At 43.6% G+C, this 23,449-nt stretch overlaps 1 long non-coding RNA gene across 7 annotated transcripts in view; it reads right to left on the reverse strand.

The window, feature by feature from the left end:
- The window catches only part of LOC307185422, a 348,734-nt gene that overhangs the window by 309,303 nt on the left and 15,982 nt on the right, over positions 1-23,449 (reverse strand). For 5 of the 7 annotated variants that reach the window (XR_013828069.1, XR_013828070.1, XR_013828071.1 and 2 more), the window contains exons 2-3: positions 9,355-9,440; positions 1,453-1,534 (exon numbers count right to left, since the gene is read on the reverse strand). This is a non-coding gene — a long non-coding RNA (uncharacterized lncRNA). Of the gene's footprint in view, positions 1-1,452; positions 1,535-9,354; positions 9,447-23,449 lie in introns of those variants that run through there. The other 2 variants (XR_013828067.1, XR_013828068.1) reach the window with 1 other exon arrangement.

A 23,449-nucleotide genomic window follows, 5' to 3' on the forward strand; every position in this document is an offset into this window, starting at 1 on the left:
CTAATACACGGAATGTAAACTTGGCTACACAGGAACTGAATTCCAAAACAGAACAGGGTCTCAAATTTAGAAAAGCAACTTATGCTTGCTTAAGGGGAAAGGTGAGTTGGGGTGCTGCATAAAACCAGAGATTGAAATGAGCACAGATAAAGTTCCTTAAGCCAAATATGGAATAGACAAGAGCTACTCCTTGCTCAACGAAATGGACTCAACACCCCATATTAAATGCCTAAGAATGTACCTGACTAGTAAGTATCTTAAAACCTATGGATTGCTATGTCTCCAAAAGAGAATCAAGCGTGTGTACAGGGGCATAAACGCAGCAGTGATAGGATTGGAGAGGTTCGGTGAGCAAATGAAGACCCTTTGAAGTCATATTGCATGGTACCCATTCCACGGGTCTCAACTCTCCAGGTTTAAGGTATTCTTCCTTCAGCTAAAACATGAATGTGGAACCCAGAGTATGATCAACCATGTGAATGGGAGACGTGTTCAAATATGTCTCAGTTTTCGTACCCTGGTACTCGGGTGCAACATTCCAGATTCTTTACTAACACTCTCCGCACTTGGAGTGTCAGAGCCTTTAACCTCCTGTTTGGCCCAGTTTGCAATTTCTGAGGAAGATGAACAGGAATAGGGAGAACCAATAAGAGACTAGCTGGAGGTGTCTGGACGGGCAAATTTAACTCTCATTTCCCACCAGGAAGAGGAAATAACCAAAGGCTCAGTGTGCCGTGCCGGAACCCGATTAGGGCCTGAAGCCATCCTGCGGTGTTGCGGCCAGCTCACAAGAAAGCGAGTTGAAGAAAGGAGCTCAGGGGCACTGTAATTCACAAACCTGCAGAGTTATAAATGACAGCTATCGTCCAAAAATAGACTGAAGTAAGGCTGCCAAGAGGACTTGAAAGCGGGGCAGAATTGCAGGAAACCGATTTCAGGAGGTAGACTGGAATTGCATTGAAAGCATAGGAAAAGAGGCAGAACCTCCACAATGATGCACTTGGCCAAATAGGGCGTATGCGTTTTTTCCTGAATATATTCAGGAAAAAACGCATACGCCCTTTTTGGCCAACCAAGCAAGCTTGCAAAGGAAATCTGCACTACAATGAAGTCTCACTTCCCCCAGGTCAAAAGGGCCATCTGAAAAAAGTGTAAAATCCAGAAAGGCAGGACAGGCCATGGAGAACTGGGAGCCTTGTTATGCTGATGGGCGGGATGTAAATTGCCAACAGCCACTGGGGAGAAGTGTATGGTGTTTCCTGAAACATCTAAAAAACAAAGCAACAGAGCCTAGGGCACTTCAACTTATGATCCTATAGCTTAGGGAAATTAAAATCAAAAGGACACAGCCACCCCAAAGTTTGGGAAGCCTCTGTTTACAAGAACCTCGTTTACCGTACAACTTCAATATCACAGAATGTGAAAAATGGATAAAGAACTTGTGGTACTTACGTACAATGCAGTATCACTCAGCAATGAAATCTATGTCATCAGGCCCATAGCAGCATAATGAGTGGATTCAGGTACGATGATTCTAAATGAAATAAGTAACACAGAAAAAGAAACATCATAAGATATCAGTAATACACGGAATGTAAACTTGGCCACACAGGAACTGAATTCCAAAACAGAGCAGGGTCTCAAATTTTGAAAAGCAACTTATGCTTGCTTAAGGGTAAAGGTGAGTTGGGGTGCTGCATAAAACCAGAGATGGAAATGAGCACAGATAAATTTCCTTAAGCCAAATATGGAATAGACAAGAGCTACTCCTTGCTCAATGAAATGGACTCAACACCGCATATTAAACGCCTAAGAATGTACCTGACTAGTAGGTATCTTAAAACCTATGGATTGCTATGTCTCCGAAAGAGAATCAAGCATGTGTACAGGGGCATAAACGCAGCAGTGATAGGATTGGAGAGGTTCAGTGAGCAAATGAAGACCCTTTGAAGTCATATTGCATGGTACCCATTCCACGGGTTTCAACTACCCAGGTTTAAGGTATTCTTCCTTCAGCTAAAACATGCATGTGGAACCTAGAGTATGATAAACCATGTGATCGGGAGACATGTTCAAATATGTCTCAGTTTTCGTACCCTGGTACTCGGGTGCAACATTCCAGACGCTTTACTAACACTCTCCCGACTTGGAGAGTCAGTCCCTTTAACCTCCTGTTTGGCCCAGTTTGCAATTTCTGCGGAAGATGAACAGGAATAGGGAGAACCAATGAGAGACTAGCTGGAGGTGTCTGGACGGGCAAATTTAACTCTCATTTCCCACCAGGAAAAGGAAATAACCAAAGGCTCAGCGTGCCGTGCCGGAACCAGATTAGGGCCTGAAGACATCCTGCGGAGTTGCAGCCAGCTCAAAAGAAAGTGAGTTGAAGAAAGGAGCTCAGGGGCACTGTAATTCACAAACCTGCAGAGTTATAAATGACAGCTATCATCCAAAAATATACTGAAGTAAGGCTGCCAAGAGGACTTGAAAGCGGGGCAGAATTGCAGGAGACCGATTTTAGGAGGTAGACTGGAATTGCATTGAAAGCATAGGAAAAGAGGCAGAACGTCCACAATGATGCACTTGGCCAAAAAGGACGTATGCGTTTTTTCCTGAATATATTCAGGAAAAAAACGCATACGTCCTTTTTGGCCATCCAAGCAAACTTGCAAAGGAAATCTGCACTACAATGAAGTCTCACTTCCCCCCCTGGTCAAAAGGGCCATCTGAAAAAAGTGTAAAATCCAGAAAGGCAGGACAGGCCATGGAGAACTGGGAGCCTTGTTATGCTGATGGGCGGGATGTAAATTGCCAACAGACACTCGGGAGAAGTGTATGGTGTTTCCTGAAACATCTAAAAAACAAAGCAATAGAGCCTAGGGCACTTCCACTTATGGTCCTATAGCTTAGGGAAATTAAAATCAAAAAGACACAGCCACCCCAAAGTTTGGGACGCCTCTGTTTACAAGAACCTCGTTTACAGTACAAGTTCAACATCGCAGAAAGTGAAAAATGGATAAAGAAGTTGTGGTATTTACTTACAAAGCAATATCACTCAGCAATGAAATGTATGTCATCAGGCCCTTAGCAGCACAATGAGTGGATTCAGGTATGATGATTCTAACTGAAATAAGTCACACAGAAAAAGAAACATCATAAGATATCAGTAATACACGGAATGTAAACTTGGCTTCACAGGAACTGAATTACAGAACAGAACAGGGTCTCAAATTTAGAAAACCAACTTATGCTTGCTTAAGGGTAACGGTGAGTTGGGGTGCTGCATAAAACCAGAGATTGAAATGAGCACAGATAAAGTTCCTTAAGCCAAATATGGAATAGACAAGAGCTACTCCTTGCTCAACGAAATGGACTCAACTCCCCATATTAAACGCCTAAGAATGTACCTGACTAGTAGGTATCTTAAAACCTATGGATTGCTATGTCTCCAAAAGAGAATGAAGCATGTGTACAGGGGCATAAACGCAGCAGTGATAGGATTGGAGAGGTTCGGTGAGCAAATGAAGACCCTTTGAAGTCATATTGCATGGTACCCATTACACGGGTCTCAACTCTCCAGGTTTAAGGTATTCTTCCTTCAGCCAAAACATGCATGTGGAACCCAGAGTATGATCAACCGTGTGAACGGGAGACGTGTTCAAATATGTCTCAGTTTTCGTACCCTGGTACTTGGGTGCAACATTCCAGACGCTTTACTAACAGTCTCCCGACTTGGAGAGTCAGTCCCTTTAACCTCCTGTTTGGCCCAGTTTGCAATTTCTGCGGAAGATGAACAGGAATAGCGAAAACCAATGAGAGACTAGCTGGAGGTGTCTGGACGGGCAAATTTAACTCTCATTTCCCACCAGGAAGAGGAATTAACCAAAGGCTCAGCGTGCCGTGCCAGAACCAGATTAGGGCCTGAAGCCATCCTGCGGTGTTGCGGCCAGCTCAAAAGAAAGCGAGTTGAAGAAAGGAGCTCAGGGGCACTGTAATTCACAAACCTGCAGAGTTATAAATGACAGCTATCGTCCAAAAATATACTGAAGTAAGGCTGCCAAGAGGACTTGAAAGCGGGGCAGAATTGCAGGAAACCGATTTCAAGAGGTAGACTGGAATTGCATTGAAAGCATAGGAAAAGAGGCAGAACGTCCACAATGATGCACTTGGCCAAAAAGGGCGTATGCGTTTTTTCCTGAATATATTCAGGAAAAAACGCATACGCCCTTTTTGGCCAACCAAGCAAGCTTGCAAAGGAAATCTGCACTACAATGAAGTCTCATTTCCCCTTGCTCAACAGGGCCATCTGAAAAAAGTGTAAAATCCAGAAAGGCAGGACAGGCCATGGAGAACTGGGAGCCTTGTTATGCTGATGGGCGGGATGTAAATTGCCAACAGACACTCGGGAGAAGTGTATGGTGTTTCCTGAAACATCTAAAAAACAAAGCAACAGAGCCTAGGGCACTTCCACTTATGGTCCTATAGCTTTCGGAAATTAAAATCAAAAAGACACAGCCACCCCAAAGTTTGGGACGCCTCTGTTTACAAGAACCTCGTTTACAGTACAAGTTCAACATCGCAGAAAGTGAAAAATGGATAAAGAAGTTGTGGTATTTACTTACAAAGCAATATCACTCAGCAATGAAATCTATGTCATCAGGCCCTTAGCAGCACAATGAGTGGATTCAGGTATGATGATTCTAACTGAAATAAGTCACACTGAAAAAGAAACATCATAAGATATCAGTAATACACGGAATGTAAACTTGGCTACACAGGAACTGAATTACAGAACAGAACAGGGTCTCAAATTTAGAAAACCAACTTATGCTTGCTTAAGGGTAAAGGTGAGTTGGGGTGCTGCATAAAACCAGAGATTGAAATGAGCACAGATAAAGTTCCCTAAGCTAAATATGGAATAGACAACAGCTACACCTTGCTCAACGAAATGGACTCAACACCGCATATTAAACGCCTAAGAATGTACCTGACTAGTAAGTATCTTAAAACCTATGGATTGCTATGTCTCCAAAAGAGAATCAAGCATGTGTACAGGGGCATAAACGAAGCAGTGATAGGATTGGAGAGGTTCGGTGAGCAAATGAAGACCCTTTGAAGTCATATTGCATGGTACCCATTCCACAGGTCTCAACTCTCCAGGTTTAAGGTATTCTTCCTTCAGCTAAAACATGCATGTGGAACCCAGAGTATGATCAACCGTGTGAACGGGAGACGTGTTCAAATATGTCTCAGTTTTCCTCCCCTGGTACTCGGGTGCAACATTCCAGACGCTTTACTAACACTCTCCCCACTTGGAGAGTCAGCGCCTTTAACCTCCTGTTTGGCCCAGTTTGCAATTTCTGCGGAAGATGAACAGGAATAGCGAGAACCAATGAGACACTAGCTGGAGGTGTCTGGACGGGCAAATTTAACTCTCATTTCCCACCAGGAAGAGGAATTAACCAAAGGCTCAGCGTGCCGTGCCGGAACCAGATTAGGGCCTGAAGCCATCCTGCGGTGTTGCGGCCAGCTCACAAGAAAGCGAGTTGAAGAAAGGAGCTCAGGGGCACTGTAATTCACAAACCTGCAGAGTTATAAATGACAGCTATCGTCCAAAAATATACTGAAGTAAGGCTGCCAAGAGGACTTGAAAGCGGGGCAGAATTGCAGGAAACCGATTTCAGGAGGTAGACTGGAATTGCATTGAAAGCATAGGAAAAGAGGCAGAACGTCCACAATGATGCACTTGGCCAAAAAGGGCGTATATGTTTTTTCCTGAATATGTTCAGGAAAAAACGCATACGCCCTTTTTGGCCAACCAAGCAAGCTTGCAAAGGAAATCTGCACTACAATGAAGTCTCACTTCCCCCCGGTCAAAAGGGCCATCTGAAAAAAGTGTAAAATCCAGAAAGGCAGGACAGGCCATGGAGAACTGGGAGCCTTGTTATGCTGATGGGCGGGATGTAAATTGACAACAGACACTGGGGAGAAGTGTATGGTGTTTCCTGAAACATCTAAAAAACAAAGCAACAGAGACTAGGGCACTTCCACTTATGGTCCTATCGCTTAGGGAAATTAAAATCAAAAAGACACAGCCACCCCAAAGTTTGGAACAGCTCTGTTTACAAGAACCTCGTTTACCGTACAAGTTCAACATCGCAGAAAGTGAAAAATGGATAAAGAAGTTGTGGTATTTACTTACAAAGCAATATCACTCAGCAATGAAATCTATGTCATCAGGCCCTTAGCAGCACAATGAGTGGATTCAGGTATGATGATTTTAACTGAAATAAGTCACACAGAAAAAGAAACATCATAAGATATCAGTAACACACGGAATGTAAACTTGGCTACACAGGAACTGAATTACAGAACAGAACAGGGTCTCAAATTTAGAAAACCAACTTATGCTTGCTTAAGGGTAAAGGTGAGTTGGGGTGCTGCATAAAACCAGAGATCGAAATGAGCACAGATAAAGTTCCTTAAGCCAAATATGGAATAGACAAGAGCTACTCCTTGCTCAACGAAATGGACTCAACAACCCATATTAAACGCCTAAGAATGTACCTGACTAGTAAGTATCTTAAAACCTATGGATTGCTATGTCTCCGAAAGAGAATGAAGCTTGTGTACAGGGGCATAAACGCAGCAGTGATAGGATTGGAGAGGTTCGGTGAGCAAATGAAGACCCTTTGAAGTCATATTGCATGGTACCCATTCCACGGGTTTCAACTACCCAGGTTTAAGGTATTCTTCCTTCAACTAAAACTTGCATGTGGAACCTAGAGTATGATCAACCATGTGATCGGGAGACGTGTTCAAATATGTCTCAGTTTTCGTACCCTGGTACTCGGGTGCAACATTCCAGACGCTTTACTAACACTCTCCCTACTTGGAGAGTCAGCGCCTTTAACCTCCTGTTTGGCCCAGTTTGCAATTTCTGCGGAAGATGAACAGGAATAGCGAGAACCAATGAGAGACTAGCTGGAGGTGTCTGGACGGGCAAATTTAACTCTCATTTCCCACCAGGAAGAGGAAATAACCAAAGGCTCAGCGTGCCGTGCCGGAAACAGATTAGGGCCTGAAGCCATCCTGCGGTGTTGCAGCCAGCTCACAAGAAAGCGAGTTGAAGAAAGGAGCTCAGGGGCACTGTAATTCACAAATCTGCAGAGTTATAAATGACAGCTATCGTCCAAAAATATACTGAAGTAAGGCTGCCAAGAGGACTTGAAAGCGGGGCAGAATTGCAGGAAACCGATTTCAGGAGGTAGACTGGAATTGCATTGAAAGCATAGGAAAAGAGGCAGAACGTCCACAATGATGCACTTGGCCAAAAAGGGCGTATGCGTTTTTTCCTGAATATATTCAGGAAAAAACGCATACGCCCTTTTTGGCCAACCAAGCAAGCTTGCAAAGGAAATCTGCACTACAATGAAGTCTCACTTCCCCCCGGTCAAAAGGGCCATCTGAAAAAGTGTAAAATCCAGAAAGGCAGGACAGGCCATGGAGAACTGGGAGCCTTGTTATGCTGATGGGCGGGATGTCAATTGCCAACAGACACTCAGGAGAAGTGTATGGTGTTTCCTGAAACATCTAAAAAACAAAGCAACAGAGCCTAGGGCACTTCCACTTATGGTCCTATAGCTTAGGGAAATTAAAATCAAAAAGACACAGCCACCCCAAAGTCTGGGACGCCTCTGTTTACAAGAACCTCGTTTACCATACAAGTTCAATATCACAGAAAGTGAAAAATGGATAAAGAACTTGTGGTACTTACGTACAATGCAGTATCACTCAGCATTGAAATCTATGTCATCAGGGCAGTAGCAGCATAATGGGTGGATTCAGGTACGATGATTCTAACTGAAATAAGTCACACAGAAAAAGAAACATCATAAGATATCAGTAATACACGGAATGTAAACTTGGCTACACAGGAACTGAATTCCAAAACAGAACAGGGTCTCAAATTTAGAAAACCAACTTATGCTTGCTTAAGGGGAAAGATGAGTTGGGGTGCTGCATAAAACCAGAGATTGAAATGAGCACAGAAAAAGTTCCTTAAGCCAAATATGGAATAGACAAGAGCTACTCCTTGCTCAACGAAATGGACTCAACACCGCATATTAAACGCCTAAGAATGTACCTGACTGTTAAGTATCTTAAAACCTATGGATTGCTATCTCTCCGAAAGAGAATCAAGCATGTGTACAGGGGCATAAACGCAGCAGTGATAGGATTGGAGAGGTTCGGTGAGCAAATGAAGACCCTTTGAAGTCATATTGCATGGTACCCATTCCACGGGTTTCAACTACCCAGGTTTAAGGTATTCTTCCTTCAGCTAAAACATGCATGTGGAACCTAGAGTATGATCAACCGTGTGATCGGGAGACGTGTTCAAATATGTCTCAGTTTTCGTACCCCGGTACTCAGGTGCAACATTCCAGACGCTTTACTAACACTCTCCCCACTTGGAGAGTCAGCGCCTTTAACCTCCTGTTTGGCCCAGTTTGCAATTTCTGCGGAAGATGAACAGGAATAGCGAGAACCAATGAGAGACTAGCTGGAGGTGTCTGGACGGGCAAATTTAACTCTCATTTCCCACCAGGAAGAGGAATTAACCAAAGGCTCATCGTGCCATTCTGGAAACAGATTAGGGCCTGAAGCCATCCTGCGGTGTTGCGGCCAGCTCACAAGAAAGCGAGTTGAAGAAAGGAGCTCAGGGGCACTGTAATTCACAAACCTGCAGAGTTATAAATGACAGCTATCGTCCAAAAATATACTGAAGTAAGGCTGCCAAGAGGACTTGAAAGTGGGGCAGAATTGCAGGAAACCGATTTCAGGAGGTAGAGTGGAATTGCATTGAAAGCATAGGAAAAGAGGCAGAACGTCCACAATGATGCACTTGGCCAAAAAGGGCGTATGCGTTTTTTCCTGAATATATTCAGGAAAAAACGCATACGCCCTTTTTGGCCAACCAAGCAAGCTTGCAAAGGAAATCTTCAGTACAATGAAGTCTCACTTCCCCCCGGTCAAAAGGGCAATCTGAAAAATGTGTAAAATCCAGAAAGGCAGGACAGGCCATGGAGAACTGGGAGCCTTGTTATGCTGATGGGCGGGATGTAAATTGCCAACAGACACTCAGGAGAAGTGTATGGTGTTTCCTGAAACATCTAAAAAACAAAGCAACTGAGCCTAGGGCTCTTCCACATATGGTCCTATAGCTTAGGGAAATTAAAATCAGAAAGACACAGCCACCCCAAAGTTTGGGACGCCTCTGTTTACAAGAACCTCGTTTACAGTACAAGTTCAACATCGCAGAAAGTGAAAAATGGATAAAGAAGTTGTGGTATTTACTTAAAAAGCAATATCACTCAGCAATGAAATCTATGTCATCAGGCCCTTAGCAGCACAATGAGTGGATTCAGGTATGATGATTCTAACTGATATAAGTCACACAGAAAAAGAAACATCATAAGTTATCAGTAATACACGGAATGTAAACTTGGCTACACAGGAACTGAATTACAGAAGAGAACAGGGTCTCAAATTTAGAAAACCAACTTATGCTTGCTTAAGGGTAAAGGTGAGTTGGGGTGCTGCATAAAACCAGAGATTGAAATGAGCACAGATAAAGTTCCTTAAGCCAAATATGGAATAGACAAGAGCTACTCCTTGCTCAACGAAATGGATTCAACACCGCATATTAAACGCCTAAGAATGTACCTGACTAGTAAGTATCTTAAAACCTATGGATTGTTATGTCTCCGAAAGAGAATCAAGCGTGTGTACAGGGGCATAAACGCAGCAGTGATAGGATTGGAGAGGTTCGGTGAGCAAATGAAGACCCTTTGAAGTCATATTGCATGGTACCCATTACACAGGTCTCAACTCTCCAGGTTTAAGGTATTCTTCCTTCAGCTAAAACATGCAAGTGGAACATAGAGTATGATCAACCATGTAAACGGGAGACGTGTTAAAATATGTCTCAGTTTTCGTACCCCGGTACTCGGGTGCAATATTCCAGACGCTTTACTAACACTCTCCCCACTTGGAGAGTCAGCGCCTTTAACCTCCTGTTTGGCCCAGTTTGCAATTTCTGCGGAAGATGAACAGGAATAGCGAGAACCAATGAGAGACTAGCTGGAGGTGTCTGGACGGGCAAATTTAACTCTCATTTCCCACCAGGATGAGGAAATAACCAAAGGCTCAGCGTGCCGTGCCAGAACCAGATTAGGGCCTGAAGCCATCCTGCGGTGTTGCGGCCTGCTCAAAAGAAAGCGAGTTGAAGAAAGGAGCTCAGGGGCACTGTAATTCACAAACCTGCAGAGTTATAAATGACAGCTATCGTCCAAAAATATACTGAAGTAAGGCTGCCAAGAGGACTTGAAAGCGGGGCAGAATTGCAGGAAACCGATTTCAGGAGGTAGACTGGAATTGCATTTCAAGCATAGGAAAGGAGGCAGAACGTCCACAATGACGCACTTGGCCAAAAAGGGGGTATGCGTTTTTTCCTGAATATATTCAGGAAAAAACGCATACGCCCTTTTTGGCCAACCAAGCAAACTTGCAAAGGAAATCTGCACTACAATGAAGTCTCACTTCCCCCCAGTCAAAAGGGCCATCTGTAAAAAGTGTAAAATCCAGAAAGGCAGGACAGGCCATGGAGAACTGGGAGCCTTGTTATGCTGATGGGCGGGATGTAAATTGCCAACAGACACTTGGGAGAAGTGTATGGTGTTTCCTGAAACATCTAAAAAACAAAGCAACAGAGCCTAGGGCACTTCCACTTATGGTCCTATAGCTTAGGGAAATTAAAATCAAAAAGACACAGCCACCCCAGAGTTTGGGACGCCTCTGTTTACAAGAACCTCATTTACCGTACTAGTTCAATATCACAGAAAGTGAAAAATGGATAAAGAATTTGTGGTACTTACGTACAATGCAGTATCACTCAGCAATGAAATCTATGTCATCAGGCCCGTAGCAGCATAATGAGTGGATTCAGGTACGATGATTCTAACTGAAATAAGTCACACAGAAAAAGAAACATCATAAAATATCAGTATTACATTGAATAGAAACTTGGCTACACAGGAACTGAATTACAGAACAGAACTGGGTCTCAAATTTAGAAAACCAACTTATGCTTGCTTAAGGGTAAAGGTGAGTTGGGGTGCTGCATAAAACCAGAGATTGAAATGAGCACAGATAAAGTTCCTTAAGCCAAATATGGAATAGACAAGAGCTACTCCTTGCTCAACGAAATGGACTCAACTCCGCATATTAAACGCCTAAGAATGTACCTGACTAGTAAGTATGTTAAAACCTATGGATTGCTATGTCTCCAAAAGAGAATCAAGCATGTGTACAGGGGCATAAACGCAGCAGTGATAGGATTGGAGAGGTTCGGTGAGCAAATGAAGACCCTTTGGAGTCATATTGCATGGTACCCATTCCACGGGTTTCAACTACCCAGGTTTAAGGTATTCTTCCTTCAGCTAAAACATGCATGTGGAACCTAGAGTATGATCAACCATGTGATCGGGAGACGTGTTTAAATATGTCTCAGTTTTCATACCCTGGTACTCGGGTGCAATATTCCAGACGCTTTACTAACACTCTCCCGACTTGGAGAGTCAGTCCCTTTAACCTCCTGTTTGGCCCAGTTTGCAATTTCTGCGGAAGATGAACAGGAATAGCGAGAACCAATGAGAGACTAGCTGGAGGTGTCTGGACGGGCAAATTTAACTCTCATTTCGCACCAGGAAGAGGAATTAACCAAAGGCTCAGCGTGCCGTGCCGGAACCAGATTAGGGCCTGAAGCCATCCTGCGGTGTTGCGGCCAGCTCACAAGAAAGCGAGTTGAAGAAAGGAGCTCAGGGGCACTGTAATTCACAAACCTGCAGAGTTATAAATGACAGCTATCGTCCAAAAATATACTGAAGTAAGGCTGCCAAGAGGGCTTGAAAGCAGGGCAGAATTGCAGGAAACCGATTTCAGGAGGTAGACTGGAATTGCATTGAAAGCATAGGAAAAGAGGCAGAATGTCCACAATGATGCACTTGGCCAAAAAGGGCATATGCGTTTTTTTCCTGAATATATTCAGGAAAAAACGCATATGCCCTTTTTGGCCAACCAAGCAAGCTTGCAAAGGAAATCTGCACTACAATGAAGTCTCACTTCCCCGCGGTCAAAAGGGCCATCTGAAAAAAGTGTAAAATCCAGAAAGGCAGGACAGGCCATGGAGAACTGGGAGCCTTGTTATGCTGATGGGCGGGATGTAAATTGCCAACAGACACTCGGGAGAAGTGTATGGTGTTTCCTGAAACATCTAAAAAACAAAGCAACAGAGCCTTCGGCACTTCCACTTATGGTCCTATAGCTTAGGGAAATTAAAATCAAAAAGACACAGCCACCCCAAAGTTTGGGACGCCTCTGTTTACAAGAACCTCGTTTACAGTACAAGTTCAACATCGCAGAAAGTGAAAAATGGATAAAGAAGTTGTGGTATTTACTTACAAAGCAATATCACTCAGCAATGAAATGTATGTCATCAGGCCCTTAGCAGCACAATGAGTGGATTCAGGTATGATGATTCTAACTGAAATAAGTCACACAGAAAAAGAAACATCATAAGATATCAGTAATACACGGAATGTAAACTTGGCTACGCAGAAACTGAATTACAGAACAGAACAGGGTCTCAAATTTAGAAAACCAACTTATGCTTGCTTAAGGGTAAAGGTGAGTTGGTGTGCTGCATAAAACCAGAGATTGAAATGAGCACAGATAAAGTTCCTTAAGCCAAATATGGAATAGACAAGAGCTACTCCTTGCTCAATGAAATGGACTCAACACCGCATATTAAACGCCTAAGAATGTACCTGACTAGTAAGTATCTTAAAACCTATGGATTGCTATGTCTCCGAAAGAGAATCAAGCATGTGTACAGGGGCATAAACGCAGCAGTGATAGGATTGGAGAGGTTCTTTGAGCAAATGAAGACCCTTTGAAGTCATATTGCATGGTACCCATTCCACGGGTTTCAACGACCCAGGTTTAAGGTATTCTTCCTTCAGCTAAAACATGCATGTGGAACCTAGAGTATGATCAACCATGTGATTGGGAGACGTGTTCAAATATGTCTCCGTTTTCGTACCCTGGTACTCGGGTGCAACATTCCAGATGCTTTACTAACACTCTCCCGACTTGGAGAATCAGTCCCTTTAACCTCCTGTTTGGCCCAGTTTGCAACTTCTGTGGAAGATGAACAGGAATAGCGAGAACCAATGAGAGACTAGCTGGAGGTGTCTGGACGGGCAAATTTAACTCTCATTTCCCACCAGGAAGAGGAATTAACCAAAGGCTCAGCGTGCCGTGCCGGAACCAGATTAGGGCCTGAAGCCATCCTGCGGTGTTGCGGCCAGCTCACAAGAAAGCGAGTTGAAGAAAGGAGCTCAGGGGCACTGTAATTCACAAACCTGCAGAGTTATAAATGACAGCTATCGTCCAAAAATATACTGAAGTAAGGCTGCCAAGGGGACTTGAAAGCGGGGCAGAATTGCAGGAAACCGATTTCAGGAGGTAGACTGGAATTGCATTGAAAGCATAGGAAAAGAGGCAGAACGTCCACAATGATGCACTTGGCCAAAAAGGGCGTATGCGTTTTTTTCCTGAATATATTCAGGAAAAAACGCATACGCCCTTTTTGGCCAACCAAGCAAGCTTGCAAAGGAAATCTGCACTACAATGAAGTCTCACTTCCCCGCGGTCAAAAGGGCCATCTGAAAAAAGTGTAAAATCCAGAAAGGCAGGACAGGCAATGGAGAACTTGGAGCCTTGTTATGCTGATGGGCGGGATGTAAATTGCCAACAGACACTCGGGAGAAGTGTATGGTGTTTCCTGAAACATCTAAAAAACAAAGCAACAGAGCCTAGGGCACTTCCACTTATGGTCCTATAGCTTAGGGAAATTAAAATCAAAAAGACACAGCCACCCCAAAGTTTGGGACGCCTCTGTTTACAAGAACCTCGTTTACAGTACAAGTTCAACATCGCAGAAAGTGAAAAATGGATAAAGAAGTTGTGGTATTTACTTACAAAGCAATATCACTCAGCAATGAAATCTATGTCATCAGGCCCTTAGCAGAACAATGAGTGGATTCAGGTATGATGATTCTAACTGAAATAAGTCACACAGAAAAAGAAACATCATAAGATATCAGTAATACACGGAATGTAAACTTGGCTACGCAGAAACTGAATTACAGAACAGAACAGGGTCTCAAATTTAGAAAACCAACTTATGCTTGCTTAAGGGTAAAGGTGAGTTGGTGTGCTGCATAAAACCAGAGATTGAAATGAGCACAGATAAAGTTCCTTAAGCCAAATATGGAATAGACAAGAGCTACTCCTTGCTCAATGAAATGGACTCAACACCGCATATTAAACGCCTAAGAATGTACCTGACTAGTAAGTATCTTAAAACCTATGGATTGCTATGTATCAAAAAGAGAATCAAGCGTGTGTACAGGGGCATAAATGCAGCAGTGATAGGATTGGAGAGGTTCGGTGAGCAAATGAAGACCCTTTGAAGTCATATTGCATGGTACCCATTCCACAGGTTTCAACTACCCAGGTTTAAGGTATTCTTCTTTCAGCTAAAACATGCATGTGGAACCTAGAGTATGATCAACCATGTGATCGGGAGACGTATTCAAATATGTCTCAGTTTTCGTACCCTGGTACTCGGGTGCAACATTCCAGACGCTTTACTAACACTCTCCCGACTTGGAGAGTCAGTCCCTTTAACCTCCTGTTTGGCCCAGTTTGCAATTTCTGCGGAAGATGAACAGGAATAGCGAGAACCAATGAGAGACTAGCTGGAGGTGTCTGGACGGGCAAATTTAACTCTCATTTCCCACCAGGAAGAGGAAATAACCAAAGGCTCAGCGTGCCGTGCCGGAACCAGATTAGGGCCTGAAGCCATCCTGCGGTGTTGCGGCCAGCTCACAAGAAAGCGAGTTGAAGAAAGGAGCTCAGGGGCACTGTAATTCACAAACCTGCAGAGTTATAAATGACAGCTATCGTCCAAAAATATACTGAAGTAAGGCTGCCAAGAGGACTTGAAAGTGGGGCAGAATTGCAGGAAACCGATTTCAGGAGGTAGAGTGGAATTGCATTGAAAGCATAGGAAAAGAGGCAGAACGTCCACAATGATGCACTTGGCCAAAAAGGGCGTATGCGTTTTTTCCTGAATATATTCAGGAAAAAACGCATACGCCCTTTTTGGCCAACCAAGCAAGCTTGCAAAGGAAATCTTCAGTACAATGAAGTCTCACTTCCCCCCGGTCAAAAGGGCAATCTGAAAAATGTGTAAAATCCAGAAAGGCAGGACAGGCCATGGAGAACTGGGAGCCTTGTTATGCTGATGGGCGGGATGTAAATTGCCAACAGACACTCAGGAGAAGTGTATGGTGTTTCCTGAAACATCTAAAAAACAAAGCAACTGAGCCTAGGGCTCTTCCACATATGGTCCTATAGCTTAGGGAAATTAAAATCAGAAAGACACAGCCACCCCAAAGTTTGGGACGCCTCTGTTTACAAGAACCTCGTTTACAGTACAAGTTCAACATCGCAGAAAGTGAAAAATGGATAAAGAAGTTGTGGTATTTACTTAAAAAGCAATATCACTCAGCAATGAAATCTATGTCATCAGGCCCTTAGCAGCACAATGAGTGGATTCAGGTATGATGATTCTAACTGATATAAGTCACACAGAAAAAGAAACATCATAAGTTATCAGTAATACACGGAATGTAAACTTGGCTACACAGGAACTGAATTACAGAAGAGAACAGGGTCTCAAATTTAGAAAACCAACTTATGCTTGCTTAAGGGTAAAGGTGAGTTGGGGTGCTGCATAAAACCAGAGATTGAAATGAGCACAGATAAAGTTCCTTAAGCCAAATATGGAATAGACAAGAGCTACTCCTTGCTCAACGAAATGGATTCAACACCGCATATTAAACGCCTAAGAATGTACCTGACTAGTAAGTATCTTAAAACCTATGGATTGTTATGTCTCCGAAAGAGAATCAAGCGTGTGTACAGGGGCATAAACGCAGCAGTGATAGGATTGGAGAGGTTCGGTGAGCAAATGAAGACCCTTTGAAGTCATATTGCATGGTACCCATTACACAGGTCTCAACTCTCCAGGTTTAAGGTATTCTTCCTTCAGCTAAAACATGCAAGTGGAACATAGAGTATGATCAACCATGTAAACGGGAGACGTGTTAAAATATGTCTCAGTTTTCGTACCCCGGTACTCGGGTGCAATATTCCAGACGCTTTACTAACACTCTCCCCACTTGGAGAGTCAGCGCCTTTAACCTCCTGTTTGGCCCAGTTTGCAATTTCTGCGGAAGATGAACAGGAATAGCGAGAACCAATGAGAGACTAGCTGGAGGTGTCTGGACGGGCAAATTTAACTCTCATTTCCCACCAGGATGAGGAAATAACCAAAGGCTCAGCGTGCCGTGCCAGAACCAGATTAGGGCCTGAAGCCATCCTGCGGTGTTGCGGCCTGCTCAAAAGAAAGCGAGTTGAAGAAAGGAGCTCAGGGGCACTGTAATTCACAAACCTGCAGAGTTATAAATGACAGCTATCGTCCAAAAATATACTGAAGTAAGGCTGCCAAGAGGACTTGAAAGCGGGGCAGAATTGCAGGAAACCGATTTCAGGAGGTAGACTGGAATTGCATTTCAAGCATAGGAAAGGAGGCAGAACGTCCACAATGACGCACTTGGCCAAAAAGGGGGTATGCGTTTTTTCCTGAATATATTCAGGAAAAAACGCATACGCCCTTTTTGGCCAACCAAGCAAACTTGCAAAGGAAATCTGCACTACAATGAAGTCTCACTTCCCCCCAGTCAAAAGGGCCATCTGTAAAAAGTGTAAAATCCAGAAAGGCAGGACAGGCCATGGAGAACTGGGAGCCTTGTTATGCTGATGGGCGGGATGTAAATTGCCAACAGACACTTGGGAGAAGTGTATGGTGTTTCCTGAAACATCTAAAAAACAAAGCAACAGAGCCTAGGGCACTTCCACTTATGGTCCTATAGCTTAGGGAAATTAAAATCAAAAAGACACAGCCACCCCAGAGTTTGGGACGCCTCTGTTTACAAGAACCTCATTTACCGTACTAGTTCAATATCACAGAAAGTGAAAAATGGATAAAGAATTTGTGGTACTTACGTACAATGCAGTATCACTCAGCAATGAAATCTATGTCATCAGGCCCGTAGCAGCATAATGAGTGGATTCAGGTACGATGATTCTAACTGAAATAAGTCACACAGAAAAAGAAACATCATAAAATATCAGTATTACATTGAATAGAAACTTGGCTACACAGGAACTGAATTACAGAACAGAACTGGGTCTCAAATTTAGAAAACCAACTTATGCTTGCTTAAGGGTAAAGGTGAGTTGGGGTGCTGCATAAAACCAGAGATTGAAATGAGCACAGATAAAGTTCCTTAAGCCAAATATGGAATAGACAAGAGCTACTCCTTGCTCAACGAAATGGACTCAACTCCGCATATTAAACGCCTAAGAATGTACCTGACTAGTAAGTATGTTAAAACCTATGGATTGCTATGTCTCCAAAAGAGAATCAAGCATGTGTACAGGGGCATAAACGCAGCAGTGATAGGATTGGAGAGGTTCGGTGAGCAAATGAAGACCCTTTGGAGTCATATTGCATGGTACCCATTCCACGGGTTTCAACTACCCAGGTTTAAGGTATTCTTCCTTCAGCTAAAACATGCATGTGGAACCTAGAGTATGATCAACCATGTGATCGGGAGACGTGTTTAAATATGTCTCAGTTTTCATACCCTGGTACTCGGGTGCAATATTCCAGACGCTTTACTAACACTCTCCCGACTTGGAGAGTCAGTCCCTTTAACCTCCTGTTTGGCCCAGTTTGCAATTTCTGCGGAAGATGAACAGGAATAGCGAGAACCAATGAGAGACTAGCTGGAGGTGTCTGGACGGGCAAATTTAACTCTCATTTCGCACCAGGAAGAGGAATTAACCAAAGGCTCAGCGTGCCGTGCCGGAACCAGATTAGGGCCTGAAGCCATCCTGCGGTGTTGCGGCCAGCTCACAAGAAAGCGAGTTGAAGAAAGGAGCTCAGGGGCACTGTAATTCACAAACCTGCAGAGTTATAAATGACAGCTATCGTCCAAAAATATACTGAAGTAAGGCTGCCAAGAGGGCTTGAAAGCAGGGCAGAATTGCAGGAAACCGATTTCAGGAGGTAGACTGGAATTGCATTGAAAGCATAGGAAAAGAGGCAGAATGTCCACAATGATGCACTTGGCCAAAAAGGGCATATGCGTTTTTTTCCTGAATATATTCAGGAAAAAACGCATATGCCCTTTTTGGCCAACCAAGCAAGCTTGCAAAGGAAATCTGCACTACAATGAAGTCTCACTTCCCCGCGGTCAAAAGGGCCATCTGAAAAAAGTGTAAAATCCAGAAAGGCAGGACAGGCCATGGAGAACTGGGAGCCTTGTTATGCTGATGGGCGGGATGTAAATTGCCAACAGACACTCGGGAGAAGTGTATGGTGTTTCCTGAAACATCTAAAAAACAAAGCAACAGAGCCTTCGGTACTTCCACTTATGGTCCTATAGCTTAGGGAAATTAAAATCAAAAAGACACAGCCACCCCAAAGTTTGGGACGCCTCTGTTTACAAGAACCTCGTTTACAGTACAAGTTCAACATCGCAGAAAGTGAAAAATGGATAAAGAAGTTGTGGTATTTACTTACAAAGCAATATCACTCAGCAATGAAATGTATGTCATCAGGCCCTTAGCAGCACAATGAGTGGATTCAGGTATGATGATTCTAACTGAAATAAGTCACACAGAAAAAGAAACATCATAAGATATCAGTAATACACGGAATGTAAACTTGGCTACGCAGAAACTGAATTACAGAACAGAACAGGGTCTCAAATTTAGAAAACCAACTTATGCTTGCTTAAGGGTAAAGGTGAGTTGGTGTGCTGCATAAAACCAGAGATTGAAATGAGCACAGATAAAGTTCCTTAAGCCAAATATGGAATAGACAAGAGCTACTCCTTGCTCAATGAAATGGACTCAACACCGCATATTAAACGCCTAAGAATGTACCTGACTAGTAAGTATCTTAAAACCTATGGATTGCTATGTCTCCGAAAGAGAATCAAGCATGTGTACAGGGGCATAAACGCAGCAGTGATAGGATTGGAGAGGTTCTTTGAGCAAATGAAGACCCTTTGAAGTCATATTGCATGGTACCCATTCCACGGGTTTCAACGACCCAGGTTTAAGGTATTCTTCCTTCAGCTAAAACATGCATGTGGAACCTAGAGTATGATCAACCATGTGATTGGGAGACGTGTTCAAATATGTCTCCGTTTTCGTACCCTGGTACTCGGGTGCAACATTCCAGATGCTTTACTAACACTCTCCCGACTTGGAGAATCAGTCCCTTTAACCTCCTGTTTGGCCCAGTTTGCAACTTCTGTGGAAGATGAACAGGAATAGCGAGAACCAATGAGAGACTAGCTGGAGGTGTCTGGACGGGCAAATTTAACTCTCATTTCCCACCAGGAAGAGGAATTAACCAAAGGCTCAGCGTGCCGTGCCGGAACCAGATTAGGGCCTGAAGCCATCCTGCGGTGTTGCGGCCAGCTCACAAGAAAGCGAGTTGAAGAAAGGAGCTCAGGGGCACTGTAATTCACAAACCTGCAGAGTTATAAATGACAGCTATCGTCCAAAAATATACTGAAGTAAGGCTGCCAAGGGGACTTGAAAGCGGGGCAGAATTGCAGGAAACCGATTTCAGGAGGTAGACTGGAATTGCATTGAAAGCATAGGAAAAGAGGCAGAACGTCCACAATGATGCACTTGGCCAAAAAGGGCGTATGCGTTTTTTTCCTGAATATATTCAGGAAAAAACGCATACGCCCTTTTTGGCCAACCAAGCAAGCTTGCAAAGGAAATCTGCACTACAATGAAGTCTCACTTCCCCGCGGTCAAAAGGGCCATCTGAAAAAAGTGTAAAATCCAGAAAGGCAGGACAGGCAATGGAGAACTTGGAGCCTTGTTATGCTGATGGGCGGGATGTAAATTGCCAACAGACACTCGGGAGAAGTGTATGGTGTTTCCTGAAACATCTAAAAAACAAAGCAACAGAGCCTAGGGCACTTCCACTTATGGTCCTATAGCTTAGGGAAATTAAAATCAAAAAGACACAGCCACCCCAAAGTTTGGGACGCCTCTGTTTACAAGAACCTCGTTTACAGTACAAGTTCAACATCGCAGAAAGTGAAAAATGGATAAAGAAGTTGTGGTATTTACTTACAAAGCAATATCACTCAGCAATGAAATCTATGTCATCAGGCCCTTAGCAGAACAATGAGTGGATTCAGGTATGATGATTCTAACTGAAATAAGTCACACAGAAAAAGAAACATCATAAGATATCAGTAATACACGGAATGTAAACTTGGCTACGCAGAAACTGAATTACAGAACAGAACAGGGTCTCAAATTTAGAAAACCAACTTATGCTTGCTTAAGGGTAAAGGTGAGTTGGTGTGCTGCATAAAACCAGAGATTGAAATGAGCACAGATAAAGTTCCTTAAGCCAAATATGGAATAGACAAGAGCTACTCCTTGCTCAATGAAATGGACTCAACACCGCATATTAAACGCCTAAGAATGTACCTGACTAGTAAGTATCTTAAAACCTATGGATTGCTATGTATCAAAAAGAGAATCAAGCGTGTGTACAGGGGCATAAATGCAGCAGTGATAGGATTGGAGAGGTTCGGTGAGCAAATGAAGACCCTTTGAAGTCATATTGCATGGTACCCATTCCACAGGTTTCAACTACCCAGGTTTAAGGTATTCTTCTTTCAGCTAAAACATGCATGTGGAACCTAGAGTATGATCAACCATGTGATCGGGAGACGTATTCAAATATGTCTCAGTTTTCGTACCCTGGTACTCGGGTGCAACATTCCAGACGCTTTACTAACACTCTCCCGACTTGGAGAGTCAGTCCCTTTAACCTCCTGTTTGGCCCAGTTTGCAATTTCTGCGGAAGATGAACAGGAATAGCGAGAACCAATGAGAGACTAGCTGGAGGTGTCTGGACGGGCAAATTTAACTCTCATTTCCCACCAGGAAGAGGAAATAACCAAAGGCTCAGCGTGCCGTGCCGGAACCAGATTAGGGCCTGAAGCCATCCTGCGGTGTTGCGGCCAGCTCACAAGAAAGCGAGTTGAAGAAAGGAGCTCAGGGGCACTGTAATTCACAAACCTGCAGAGTTATAAATGACAGCTATCGTCCAAAAATATACTGAAGTAAGGCTGCCAAGAGGACTTGAAAGCGGGGCAGAATTGCAGGAAACCGATTTCAGGAGGTAGACTGGAATTGCATTGAAAGCATAGGAAAAGAGGCAGAACGTCCACAATGATGCACTTGGCCAAAAAGGGCTTATGCGTTTTTTCCTGAATATATTAAGGAAAAAAACGCATACGCCCTTTTTGGCCAACCAAGCAAACTTGCAAAGGAAATCTGCACTACCATGAAGTCTCACTTCCCCGCGGTCAAAAGGGCCATCTGAAAAAAGTGTAAAATCCAGAAAGGCAGGACAGGCCATGGAGAACTGGGAGCCTTGTTATGCTGATGGGCGGGATGTCAATTGCCAACAGCCACTCTGGAGAAGTGTATGGTGTTTCCTGAAACATCTAAAAAACAAAGCAACAGAGCCTAGGGCACTTCCACTTATGGTCCTATAGCTTAGGGAAATTAAAATCAAAAAGACACAGCCACCCCAAAGTCTGGGACGCCTCTGTTTACAAGAACCTCGTTTACCATACAAGTTCAATATCACAGAAAGTGAAAAATGGATAAAGAACTTGTGGTACTTACGTACAATGCAGTATCACTCAGCATTGAAATCTATGTCATCAGGGCAGTAGCAGCATAATGGGTGGATTCAGGTACGATGATTCTAACTGAAATAAGTCACACAGAAAAAGAAACATCATAAGATATCAGTAATACACGGAATGTAAACTTGGCTACACAGGAACTGAATTCCAAAACAGAACAGGGTCTCAAATTTAGAAAACCAACTTATGCTTGCTTAAGGGGAAAGATGAGTTGGGGTGCTGCATAAAACCAGAGATTGAAATGAGCACAGAAAAAGTTCCTTAAGCCAAATATGGAATAGACAAGAGCTACTCCTTGCTCAACGAAATGGACTCAACACCGCATATTAAACGCCTAAGAATGTACCTGACTGTTAAGTATCTTAAAACCTATGGATTGCTATCTCTCCGAAAGAGAATCAAGCATGTGTACAGGGGCATAAACGCAGCAGTGATAGGATTGGAGAGGTTCGGTGAGCAAATGAAGACCCTTTGAAGTCATATTGCATGGTACCCATTCCACGGGTTTCAACTACCCAGGTTTAAGGTATTCTTCCTTCAGCTAAAACATGCATGTGGAACCTAGAGTATGATCAACCGTGTGATCGGGAGACGTGTTCAAATATGTCTCAGTTTTCGTACCCCGGTACTCAGGTGCAACATTCCAGACGCTTTACTAACACTCTCCCCACTTGGAGAGTCAGCGCCTTTAACCTCCTGTTTGGCCCAGTTTGCAATTTCTGCGGAAGATGAACAGGAATAGCGAGAACCAATGAGAGACTAGCTGGAGGTGTCTGGACGGGCAAATTTAACTCTCATTTCCCACCAGGAAGAGGAATTAACCAAAGGCTCATCGTGCCATTCTGGAAACAGATTAGGGCCTGAAGCCATCCTGCGGTGTTGCGGCCAGCTCACAAGAAAGCGAGTTGAAGAAAGGAGCTCAGGGGCACTGTAATTCACAAACCTGCAGAGTTATAAATGACAGCTATCGTCCAAAAATATACTGAAGTAAGGCTGCCAAGAGGACTTGAAAGTGGGGCAGAATTGCAGGAAACCGATTTCAGGAGGTAGAGTGGAATTGCATTGAAAGCATAGGAAAAGAGGCAGAACGTCCACAATGATGCACTTGGCCAAAAAGGGCGTATGCGTTTTTTCCTGAATATATTCAGGAAAAAACGCATACGCCCTTTTTGGCCAACCAAGCAAGCTTGCAAAGGAAATCTTCAGTACAATGAAGTCTCACTTCCCCCCGGTCAAAAGGGCAATCTGAAAAATGTGTAAAATCCAGAAAGGCAGGACAGGCCATGGAGAACTGGGAGCCTTGTTATGCTGATGGGCGGGATGTAAATTGCCAACAGACACTCAGGAGAAGTGTATGGTGTTTCCTGAAACATCTAAAAAACAAAGCAACTGAGCCTAGGGCTCTTCCACATATGGTCCTATAGCTT

Source organism: Stenella coeruleoalba (genome assembly GCF_951394435.1).
Source record: "Stenella coeruleoalba genome assembly, chromosome: 4".
Lineage (NCBI taxonomy): Eukaryota > Metazoa > Chordata > Mammalia > Artiodactyla > Delphinidae > Stenella > Stenella coeruleoalba.